General features: G+C 54.2%; 1 protein-coding gene across 3 annotated transcripts in view; it reads left to right on the top strand.

The window, feature by feature from the left end:
* Positions 1 to 4,471: 4,471 nt before the first annotated feature.
* The window catches only part of NKX2-2 (NK2 homeobox 2), a 33,892-nt gene continuing 26,474 nt past the window's right edge, over positions 4,472 to 11,889 (top strand). The window contains exon 1 of one of the 3 annotated variants that reach the window (XM_037743080.1): positions 4,472 to 4,582. The gene's annotated coding sequence lies outside the window, so the exon portion shown is untranslated. Of the gene's footprint in view, positions 4,583 to 5,378; positions 5,468 to 11,889 lie in introns of those variants that run through there. The other 2 variants (XM_037743081.1, XM_017541485.2) reach the window with 2 other exon arrangements.

Consider the following 11,889-nt stretch of genomic DNA (forward strand, 5'->3'; position numbering starts at 1 on the left):
AAGAATACTGAAACAACGCCAAAGGTCACTCATCCCTCAGTGACTTACTACTCACTAATTCACATGAGGTGATTTGATGGTCACCACCTTAACCAAGTGATCAAACTTAGCCTCTCTAGTAGAAAAACATTACTTGCCTCCTAATGAGATGCAATGTGACACACTACAATGTGGCATGCTTCCCACAAATGTGTAGCATATGCCTTATCATGACTTCAGATCTGGCATCCACTTTACGGTTATTCAGGGGTAGAGGAACAAGGCAGATAACACCAGAAAGAAGCAATCTGGTAAATCCAGAATGCAGGGTGTTCTAAAAATGCCCTGGGTTCTCAAAAGTCAATGGAAGGGAGGGAGGGAGGGAGGCAGGGAGGAAGGAAAGAAGGAGGGAAGGAATGGAGGGAGTGAGTAAGATAGGGAAGACTGTTGTAAATCAAAAAAGCAGAAGGACATTAAAATATTTTGAAAACCAAACGCAGTACATGAGCCTTGAGTAAGTCCTGATCTGGAAAAAAATAGACTGGCTACAAAAATACATTTTGTTTTTGGTAAAATGTGAGAAATGTAAACAAAGAATTAATATCACACAGTATTATATAACTATTGTTAATTTTTAAGGTGGGGTAACGGCCTTGCGATTATATTGAAGAGTTCTATTTTTAGGAGATGCCTGCTGAAATATTCCATGGGGAAGTTTCTGCAACCTTCATTCCAAATAGTTCAGCAAAATGAAAGTACACTTATACAGAGTGATAAAATGTATGTGGCAAAATCCTAACAAATGTTGAATCCAGGTGGAAAGTATACAAATGTTTACTGTTCTTTCAACTTTTCTGGGTGTTTGAAAATGCTCACAATAAAACTTGGGGAGATGGAAAACAATTTTCAGGATCACTTGTCTTTCCCCAACGCCCCTCTCCCCTCCAAGCTTCTAGCCCAGCACCTTCTAGCCCAGATAAACAAGAGCTCCACTGACTTTTTAAATAGCTTTATTTTATTGAGATGTAATTCATACATCATACAATTCACCCATTTAATGTGTACATTAACGTATCCATTTAATTTGTACCGCATGTGGATTTTAATATGCTCACAGAGTTGTGCAACATCACCAAAATCAATATCAGAGCATTTCCTCACCCCAAAAAGAAACCCCACACCCCTCAGCCCTCAATCCCCAGCCCCCCAGCCCCTAACTCCCAACTCTAGGCCACCACTCGTCTAGTTTCTACATCTAGATGCATTTGATTGTTGCCTCTTGAAGATTTTATACATGTTGCCAAATCTTTGGCTGTTGCCAACTCTTTAACAAAACAATCTCTGTCCTGCAGTGTCTGATACCCCAGTTCTTTGGTTCTCTGCAAGAGATAAGAAGGAACTGGTATCACTCTTGGCTTCTGAAAGCCCAAGAGCCTGATAAGACCATGACTCTTGCCTTCTGGCTCTGCTACAGAAGGCACTGAAGGAAAAGCAGCAGTTCTTCTGGGAAACAGAGCCTACCCTTTCACTTGCTGAGGGCCCAGGGAGGGGCATTGCCCATCTTCAGCTCCCCGTTGTGCATTGGGATCTTTGCAGATGCACATTGCTTCCTGACAGCCCCTGATGGTCTGCGTTGGGGGTAGTTACTTCCTTCAGCCCCCACCTCAGCTCTCACCTTCATTGTGCCTCTTTGGAGGCCACACGTGAGGCTCAGGTAAGGTGTGAGCAAGGCACTTAGCTTCCTTGATTTAATCAACTGTGTAGCAGTGCCAGCAGTTATAACAAGCAAAGAGCTTCTCCGTGAGAGGTCCACTGAATAACCCTTTTCAAGACAATTCCATTATATCCTAGTTCAAGTCAAAACACGCTGGAGTATTTGTTTCAGCTGATTGTGTGTTGACTTGTAAGTGAGAACTGATCACTCCCAGAGAGGAACACCACAAGTGCCTTGTAGCTGATGGTGCCTCTGTGGAAAGCCATTGTGGAGAAAGGTTTTTCCAGTGTGAAAATCTGTGAATTTTGAGTCCATGAGTAGGACAGGAATGTTTCTGAAGTAAGAATAGCATAAAAAATGGTAGAACTAAGGACAGCATGCAATCTGTCGAGGCTGGAGGGCATAGTGTATGAAGTTTAGCACTGGATTGCCAAATAAGCCCAAAGAGAAGACACAGGAGTTGTATCTAAGCAGTTGCATTTCATTTAAAGCTTGCTCCCCACTGCATCTTCTTTGTCATGGATTTTATTATCAGTTACCTGGTAGATGCCCTGCTACATTTGCTGGGTTTAAATGGGTTTTCCTAACTAGGGAATGATGCAAAGCCTGGCTTGATGTACTCTTTGCTTTGTGTCTCTCAGTTTTCCACCCTGGGAGTACCAGACACTGACTTTCTAAGCTTCTTGTCTGCATTTCAGTCCCTGCCTAGCACATATCCGTGGTACATGCAGGAAGAAAGCACAAACCTCTTCACAGGGCACTTGTTAGACAAAGACACCCATTCCCACAAGGACTACGAATATGAAGGCCTGTCTTCAAATCCCCTTGTCTAATTTTGTTAATGAAGCAGTATTTTCACCCAGAGCTTCCACTTGGAGGTAATGTAAACCCAAAAATAAACCCTATATTTTGGTTTTTAACCATAAATATATAAAAATCCAAGAGAAATGAGTGAAAAATAGTATAATTTTCCAAGATCAATCACTGCTTCAGGCCTGAGGGGAGCCCCAGGTTTTTCTGCAGTTAACTAAAGCTTTCTAGGAACTCATCTAAGGCCCAGGAGAGCAAACCCAGAGAGTCACTGTTGCTGCTCAGCACATCAGGTTAAGAGGTTCATTTTATGGCTCTTTTGCCCCTATCAAATGGGACTCTCCTCCCCACCCCCAGCCCATGTTGGTTCTCCCCTTCTCTCCCACCCTCTTCAACAGCATCATTTTCTACCCTAACAGCCACCTAAGGACAGTTATCCAGTGAACACAGACCCGAGGTAACTGGTAATAGTAAAGTCAAATGCTTATGTTTTTCCCTGCAGTAGGGCAACATTTTTCATCTCTTATTTTCCTTGGCCAGAAGGAAGATGCCATTCAGGGAACCCCAGGTGTTTTGAAGATGAAAAGGAAGGTAGGGGGCCTGGCTCAGTGCTTATTAACCACAGAGAGAATTTGGTTCACTTCAAGAAATAGTAAAATAATGGCCAGGGAGAGACAATGACTCTTAATGAATTCATGTGAGTAAAGTGTGAGGTGACCAGTATGGGGACATGCAGTCCTGAGGCAGCCTTCTGAAGAAGGAAAGCAAAATGATTGTTTTCTATTAGGACAGAGTATCTACCTCCCTTTCCTGAAGCACCCAGGGCCGCCTGATTCCACCTTCGAGACCAGGACTGCCTCTCCCAGTGCCCTGGCTGCCCTTTAATTTAAATAAGGCAGGTGACATGCGACACTGGAATGACCACCGGCCCCAGGCGAGAATAATTTCAGGTGCACCCTCAGCCAGATGAACTGCCCCACTTCCCAAAATCCTTCCCTCAGGGCTCAGGAGACCCCACCCTCAAATCCCACCCACCCACAGAGCTGGCATCTCCAGCTTTCAAACACCACCCTTACTGTGTCAGAACGAGGTCTCATGAAACGTTATCAACCGCCTGGAAAATAAAACAGCCTCCCAGGGGCCTGTAATAAAAGGAAGGCAAGAGCAGGAGAAACAGGAAAGCTACGGAAACAAACCCCAGAGGCTGCCTCTAATCCTGGACAGGTGGCATTTTGGCACAAGCGCACTGAAATCACCTCCCTCCTGGGCTGCAAGGGTGAATCCCTTTCCCGGGAAGACCGACAACCCTCAACCTGAAGAGGGGATCGTGCTGGGGGAGGAGCCTGGAACCGGGGCGAGCGGTCCGTGACCTCCAGCGAAGTCGTGCTATCGGCCTTGGATCCGCGTATCTAGTGTAAACGCGGTTTCACACATAAATAACGTGCCACATCTGGTCCTTTGGTTTTATGGCGTCTTAGCGACCGAGCAATTTATAGATGGCGACCTTGTTAACCAGCAGTCCGGGCTCGCCAGGGGCTGCGGAGTCCAGGGCTCTGCTGGGGGCAGAGGAGGGGCGAGGGTTGGGAGAGACTTGGGGTCCCAGATCTCCAGCTCAGAGAGGCGTTGCAGAGAAGGAACCTACTCGCGTGTTTGGAGGCGGAGGGGGCCGAGGCAGGGGTGGAAGCCCCCTCCTGCAAAGCCGGCCATGTGGCAGCTGAAAGAGTCATCGAAGCCCAAGTGTGTTTGCGCTCATACCCAATTTATTACCGCTGAACATATGGCCAATATTTTGACTCACGTCAGTCCGGCAAGGAAAACAAACAGGGCGCGCGGCGCGGGGGAGCGGCCCCCTCCGCTGGGGCCGCGCGGTGGCCGCGGGGCCGGAGCCGGGAGGGTGGGGCCGCCGGGCCGGGAGCCTGGAGCCTGGAGCCCCGAGCCGGGAGGGGGAGTGCTCGCCGGCCGCGCTTCGCCACAGCCCGAGCGCCCGCGACTCCGCCGCCGCCCGCGGCTCGGGATAAAGAGCGGCCGGGACCTGCGCGCTCGCTGAGCCGAGGCTCCAGCGGCGCAGCCGCGCTCCAGGTGAGCCTGCAGCTCGCGCGCGTTTCCGGTGGACGCGGTATGGGGGTGGCGCGGGGCACCCGGCCGAGCCCGGGAGCCGCAGCGGAGCCCGGCGGTGGCGACGGAGGAAGCCCGGTGTCGCCCTCGCTGCCAGGCGCGGACTGTCTGTCCTCCTGCCGCAGCCGCCCGGCGCGGGAACGCGCCCTGGGCACGGTCCGCGCGGCCCACCAGCGGAGAGGGGTCTCGAGGCACAGCGGTCCCGGCCGACTGGAGCCGGGGCTCCGGTTCTCGGCGGACCCCGGTTGCGCGCCCCTCCCTCTCTCCGGTCCTGACTTGGCTGGGTCCCCAAGCTACGTAGTCCGGACTCAGCAGGTGGGAAAGTGCGGGGCCTCTGAAGTTCTCCCCGACTTCGCGGTTCACGGCTGGGGTGGAGAGCACTCGAGGACAAGCAGGGCCCCTCTGTCGCGCCTGCAGTCAGGAAAAGTTTTACCTGCCGCGGAGGCCAGGTGCTCCAGCCGCCGCGCACTTTCCAGTGCGGTAAGGGAAAGCGGGACTGTCTCTGGGGCTGGGAAGGTGCGGGGCTGGAAGGCGGAGGAGGAGGGAGGGACGCGGAGCCCGCGGCGGTCCCCGCCTGCCGGGAGCCGTGCGGTCCCCTGAGCCCCGCCCGGGACGGCGCGCGGTGGGGGAAGGGCGCAGAGCGAGGGGGGTCCGGGTAGGTGGAGGACTAGATAAAGACGCGCCTTGAAATGCGGCGGGGCTGTCGCTGCTGCGCTAGGAGTGAGAGGAGGAGCCGGCGCGCGGAGCGCCTGGCCAACTCCCTCCCCATCGCCCAGGGCCGGCTGCGCCTCCCTCGGCCGGCGGGGCCCGCAGCGAGGAAGGGGCGGCCGCTGCACCCACCTCCGCCGGGTAAGTCGCCCCCTGTGCATCGCGTGAGGCTCGGGATCTGGGATTGAGACAGAGGCAGAAGTCCCTAAGGTAATTTGGAGATGGTGCCCAGTGGAGACAGAGGCTTCTCCTCAGGCGAAACTGGAACGTGAGGGGACTGTGGTGATGAGCAGAAGGGCAAGAGGCAGGAGTCGCAGGCAGGAGGAACCCGGGCTGAGGGCCGGTGCTGTGAACTGGGGTCTCTGGACAGGCGACTGAAGCCTGGAGTTTGGGAGGCGATTGTCGCCCGGGCCGCGCCTGGCGCCAGACAGTTCTCGTTTGTGTCAGTAGAGATCGCCAGAGGATCAGAAATGAACCTTGGTGGGGTCCTTGTCTCCGAGGGGCGCCCCTCCGCCCCAACCTCCTCCCACAACACACACGCACACACTATCAGGAGGCCCTTTGGATCGCCTCTGGCGCCTTCTCGACTTTGGTGGCTCTTGGGGGTGGAAAGGGGGCGTTGCGTCTAGGGGAGGGTTGTGGGCCTCTGGTGCCCACACTGAAGAGAGAGAGACAGAGCCCTAGGATCCCCTTCTCTGTGCCCAAGGGCCCGAGGGTGCGTTCCTGTCCTTCCCGAACCAAGCCCTTAGCTCGAGCTAAGAGCGTGCCTTCCCCGCGCCACCGACGACTGCTTTTCCCATCGGCCCGCCCGGCCCAGCTTTAAGTGCTAAATGCAAACCCGTTAGGAGAGCGACTGGTTTTCCAAAGTCTTGTGGTAATGATTTTGTCACGTGTTAAGAAGTAAATTCAGATAAGAAAGTGCTTTCAGCGCGTTTCCTAGAGAAACCCAAATCTCCCGTATTGAAATCGCCCTCATCCGGGGAAGGTCGGGTTTGGCTGAAAGAACGTTCCTGAAGGCAACACTGACGATGCGTAATCTCATTGTAACATATTTAATCATTAGAGCAGCGCGAACGAATAAAGGGAAGGGGTTCGCCCGGGGGGACGTGGCGTTTGGTTCCCCAATAAACCCATGATAATGGATTGGCTAGGACAGGCTCGTTTGGCCGGAGGGGGGCTTAAAGCTACGTTTTTAAATAAAATATTGGAGGGAGGCCGGTTCCATTTTGTAGCGCGCCTGGAGCCACAGTTCGTGTTCAATTTAACACCCATGAAAGTTAAACGGCTTTCCTCGCCTTTTATTTTATTGGATGCATTTTTAAAGATCTCATTAAAGTGCATTTATCAAAGTCCTAACATATGCCCGCAGGGTCTCATGCCCACACAATGAGGCTGATTAATAGGAAGACAAATACTAATTCCTATTACTATTTACATCCTCAGGAGATATTTGCCCCTTTTTTGGTGGGAAGGAGGCAGATAATTGAGAAAGTGTTGTATATTTTGCCTTGAAAAAGAATAGGGAGAAGGGAGCTCACCTAGATTCCTTCCTCCTGAACCCACGGAATTAATCGCAGGGGGACTCCAGGCTCCAGGTCCGAGGATCAGTTCTCTCCGTGGCTTCAATGGGGTTCCTGCCACTCTGGAGGAAGGGGATGGGGATTTTCCTCCAGACACAGAATCTGAACTCAGTCTCAGTCTCTGGGCCTGGAGAACTTATCTACCCAAGGCCTTCTTAGTCGACTTGGGAGGATTGTCCATCTGAGAGGCATCCGCTCATTTTTCACCTCCTGGGCCAATTTAAAGAGTTAATATAATATGGACCAAAGGGCGGGGGAACTCACCTTGGACTTGAACCCAAAGCAGGTTGAGATTTCCTTTCCTTTCACACTAATGCCCACTTTCTGGTCCACCTGTCCAATGGCTGTGAGTCTCTCCTGCCAGAGATCTGCCAGGCACAGTCTGGCCTCTTCAAAGTTGCAGGCTAACACAGCTTTAGGCCTCCACAACCTAGAGGCTTCACTCCGCCACCCTACAGACAGAAGGGATTTCCTATTACCCTGTTTCCTTCTCCAAAGGCAGCCGGTGAGGGCAATTGGAGCTGGGACTGACTTTCATTTTCTGGTTAAGAAAGATCCCAGCACCGGCTAGTATTCCTGGGATACATTCCCCGATTTCTTTCATCCAGGACGTGAGAGCTGACACCCCTGCTTCCTGCAACCCCTGCTTCTGCACTGGAAGGTGAGGCTGAAGTGGGGCTGTTTTGGAGATGCCATCCTTAAGGTGAAGTCTTTATCGCCACACTCAGGGACCACACTGGGTGACATTTTCCTTTCTCATTGATTTCAAGTGCATGCCACGCTCTGAGTCTCCAACCCGAGATAAAATAAACCTTCCCCGTCCGACTAAACCTTTGTGTCCGCGCCGTTAATCCTTGCTGGAGCAGGAAGGTGCAACGCGCTTTGTTTCCGGAGTGAATGAAGACAAACGCTTGCACCTTGGCGCTAACCAGACAATAAACTAATCCACTTGAAGGTTGTTATCTGAGATGGGATGTGCGGGGGGCGGGAGGGGGGGTCTGAGAGCTCAGCCACATACTGTACCAGGAAAGGAGTTTCTTTTCAACCCTTTTTCATTCCAAAAAAAAAGACGAAGAAATGAAATGAAGTCAAACAAATTAGTGTTTCCAAATAAAGGGAAAAGACCTTGTGTTTATAATGATTGGGAGAGCTTTTGTGGGTGGGGAGTGTGAGGGGTGCCTCCTAGGGCTGCTGAAGCTTTGGGCTCCTCAAGGTCGCCCCCTCTTTAGAGCAGGCCCCAAGACCGCAGCCCCCACCTGGAAGACTTTTTCTGCCCTTCATTCCCCTGGAAGACAGGAGACAGGTACCCTGCAAGCTTTCACCATCGGCTTGAACGGGGAAGGATGCGAACACAGGCGGCCTCCCAAGAGACCCCCGTTGCCCAGAACAGAGATGGGGGAAGGGACGGATGCCGTCCTCTGAGCCCAAGAGAGGCTCCCCTCCGTGGGGAGTGCCGAGGCCTCGCCTGCTCTCCCGTATCTTCCTTTCTTGCCTGGTTTGCTGTTGTTTAGGGCTCACCGCCCGTCCCCCAACAGGGGGCGTACCGCTGAGGCGTGGGAGGGCAGCAGCCGCGAACCCAGGGTGCCTCTGGGCGGCCCCCGTGCCCCGGAGCGCAGAAAAGCCTCTCGTATTTGAGCTACCTGGGAAAGTAAACAGGTAAACACTGGGCCGACTTAGAGGGCCACTTGTCCTGGAGTGGGGCCACTTAGCCTGTGTACATTCGCCTCCCCTCCCGGGCCTCCGGCGATTGTTCAGCCTCCCTGCGCCCGCACCAGCCGCCTGAGCCCGAACTCAATCCGTCGCAGAGCCCAGAGCAGCAGAGCGAGCGAGGCGCCCCTCTAGCCTCCGGGGGCACAGGTTCGCTTCCTCCCCTCCCCTGCCATCTCCCCTGCCTGGGACTCTCGATGCGTCCATTCTCAGCCTAGGAAGAATGAATAGAGCTAGAGATGGGTACGGAACCTGAAGCCTCAATGCGAATAAAGATGGGGTTGGGGGTCCAGCTGTTCAGGTGACCCCAGCAGGGGTACACGGTGTTCGGGACGCTAAGGAGACGCCAAGCAAATCTCCTCCGGCCCGGGGCACGCTGAGTTCAGAACTTCCAGCGCCCGCCTCAACTTCCTCCCCAAGCACGCAGCAGAACGAGGCATCTTGCAGAGCGCCTATGAGGTCTCCAGACCACTGCAGCTGAGCCCAAAGCTCAAGCCCAAACTTGACGGAACGGAGGACATTGAACTCGCTTGGGTGCAAGATGGTACCTGGAAAGAATTTCCTAAAGAATGCCGAGTGTGGGAGACGAGTGGAACTGAAACTGGCGCTGGCAGACACTGGCAGGGTGGGGATGGTGGGCAGTGACTGAAGGACTCTCCGGAGGGCGAAAGGAGCGGGGCAGGGCCTCTCAGTATTCGGGGTGTGCGGGAACACAGGAAACGGAAGCTCCCGGGCTCTAAAAGGCCAAGCTGTGGCGCTCGCCGGGAGGCCTCTTGGGGAGTCCTCAGGATGCAATCACCTGTTTAATTGGTGCGGAAGAGGTGCATTGGGCGCCTTGGCCTCCAGGCCCTTTGGGCGCAAACCGGGACCAAGAAATTGAGGAGACGCTGGACTGTGCTCTGCGCACCGGACTTGCCCTGGCCGCCAGCTGGGCCCGCGCAGGCCTCCCGGCGTCCACAGGCCGCTCCTGGGGGACTTGCATTTTATGATCTTCCACTAACAAGCCCAGTTTCTCCTCTTCAATTACGGCCTCCCAGCGGTCTCCCTGTGCCTTTTCATTTGCAAATGTTAACACTCCGGAAACGAACGCGGGAACCACTCGGGCGACGAAGTGATGGGGAAATGGAGTCTCGAGGTCCCGGGAGAGAGACCGAACTCTGTGGACCCGGCAGCACCGATCTCGGAAGAGGCCAGGCCGAAGCTCTCTCCAGTTCCCTCCCTTCCTGCTCAGCTGCCCCCAGGTCAGGGGAAAGAAAAACTGGAAGACTCGCTGGGGTGAGCTGTAGGAGGGCCCGAAGTCCAGGCGGTGGCCTGCAAAGGCAGGGGAAGTGGGCGCCTCAGGTGATCCGGGAAGAGGACACCGTGAGCTGAGACACTGAAGGATTCGGCTGATCATTAGGGTCAAAGGGCAGACGCAAGGGCAAAGCCGGCCTTTTGAGAAATGGGCTGAGGGGCTCCTTCTCTAGGCGCCTATAGCAGCACTCCCTCCCTATGATTAATTCCAGGAGCCAGGATTCCCCTAGGAAAGCAATCCTCTCTCAGGTGCTCTGTGGACCTTGCAGGCTCCCACGATTGAGCGGGGGGGGGGGGGGGGACTTGATCAGTAGCGGCGGTGCTGATTTAGATCCTGGGAAGAAAGGCCCACTATGCTGGCGAAGGGGGAGAGAAGTTGGGAACTACATGGAACTTCAGCCGGGTGGTTCCCAGCTGAAGAAATGAACGTGCTGTGGAAGGCCTCTGCGGGCATCCCCCACCTAAGGTGGCTATGGGGATGTGCGAGAAAGGACACTTCCTGCCAAAGACCTCTTTGCCACCCCACCCAAGAATTTGCCTGGCCCAACCAGGCTCTATTCTGGATCCCCATCCTGGAGGCTGCCTGGGTCCCCAAGAGAGCCTCCACCCCCTTAAAACCGAGGAATAAGAGGAGGAACAAAAGGAGTGTCTTTGCTGCAACGCTTGGGTAGAGGAACTTTTTTTCTCACCAGTTATTTATTTAACAGCTGAGTAACAATGGCAGTGGCAGGCCCACCCCCCTCCCCCCCGCCCCTGGATCCAAACTCAACTCTTCCCGGACTCCTGGAGAACCAACTTCCCTCCTCCGACGGGGCAGATCGAGGAGCTCCCACGTGAAAGGAGGGGGGAGGCTGAGAAAGAGACTAAAAAGCGAGGAAAAAGAAAAAGCACTAAAAGTAATGGGTTCGAGAAACAACGATTCAAACCAGTTTTTAATTCTTGCAGGGAAAAAAGGGGGGAAAGGAGGGGAAAGGAGAAAAGAAAAAGTAGGAGGAGAAAGAAGAATCGGGGAGCGTCAACATGAAGGGGTTTCCTTAATATTGTGGACGGATTCAGAAATGAATGAAGAGATAGTCCATTGAAAAGGGTTGAATGCCATGACAACTAGGAACAACCTTAGATTTATTCCAAACAGTTAGGACACATTGAAAGAGAGCGTCAATCATGTATTATTTCGCCACTGAAATAAATGCAAAAACCGAGCCTGGACAAAGGCTTCCAACGGGAGCGGGACATTTGTCTACATTTCGCTCATTGTCCGCAGCTTAGCAATCGGTTTGTATTTGTGTTTGCCCGGGTCCGACCACCCAGGACGCGCCGACGAGGGGCTCACTCTAACCTGGGCCATTGTCACCCACGTCACATACTGGGGGCGAGGCAGCGAGGGCTGCAGAAAGCCGCCGAGCAGCTCGGGGAGAGGCGCCCTCACCCGGCGCTGGCAACCCGGGGGCAGCGGGGGCGCGGCGGCGGCCGCGGCAGCTGCGCGCGAGGAGGACCCGGCGCCCGCGCGGTCAGCTTGGCCGGCGCCAAGGCGGCCCAGGCTGTGGGAAGACGAGACCTGGACCCTGCAGGGGTGGCCTTCTGTGCCCTCCCCGCCCCCAGACAAAGCTGCCTCCAGACGCTCCTCAGGGGCGAACGAGCATCAGGTAGCCAATATACCCCACAACACATAAAAATTTTCTTTAACTGAAGGAGGGCCATGATATTTTCCAACCCCAGCGCCAAGGAGGAGGTGCAATCCCGGGAAAGTTCAGTTCCCAGAGCGGAGAGTGGTTGGAAACTTCACACTAACCTGACTTAACCTGGAAACGTGGAGCGCGTACTCCGAACGCGCCCAGGGCGTTCAAAAGGAGACCACACTAAAGAACTCGCACGGGAGAAAAAAACTGGGAGAAAACACAGTGGCGTCGGGCCGCCCAGCGACCCCCCACCCCCGCAGCTTTCTGGGTCCTCACCCAGGCTGGGGAAACAACCCCCACCCCC

This window comes from Cebus imitator, unplaced genomic scaffold (assembly GCF_001604975.1).
Source record: "Cebus imitator isolate Cc_AM_T3 unplaced genomic scaffold, Cebus_imitator-1.0 Scaffold134, whole genome shotgun sequence".
NCBI classification, from domain to species: domain Eukaryota; kingdom Metazoa; phylum Chordata; class Mammalia; order Primates; family Cebidae; genus Cebus; species Cebus imitator.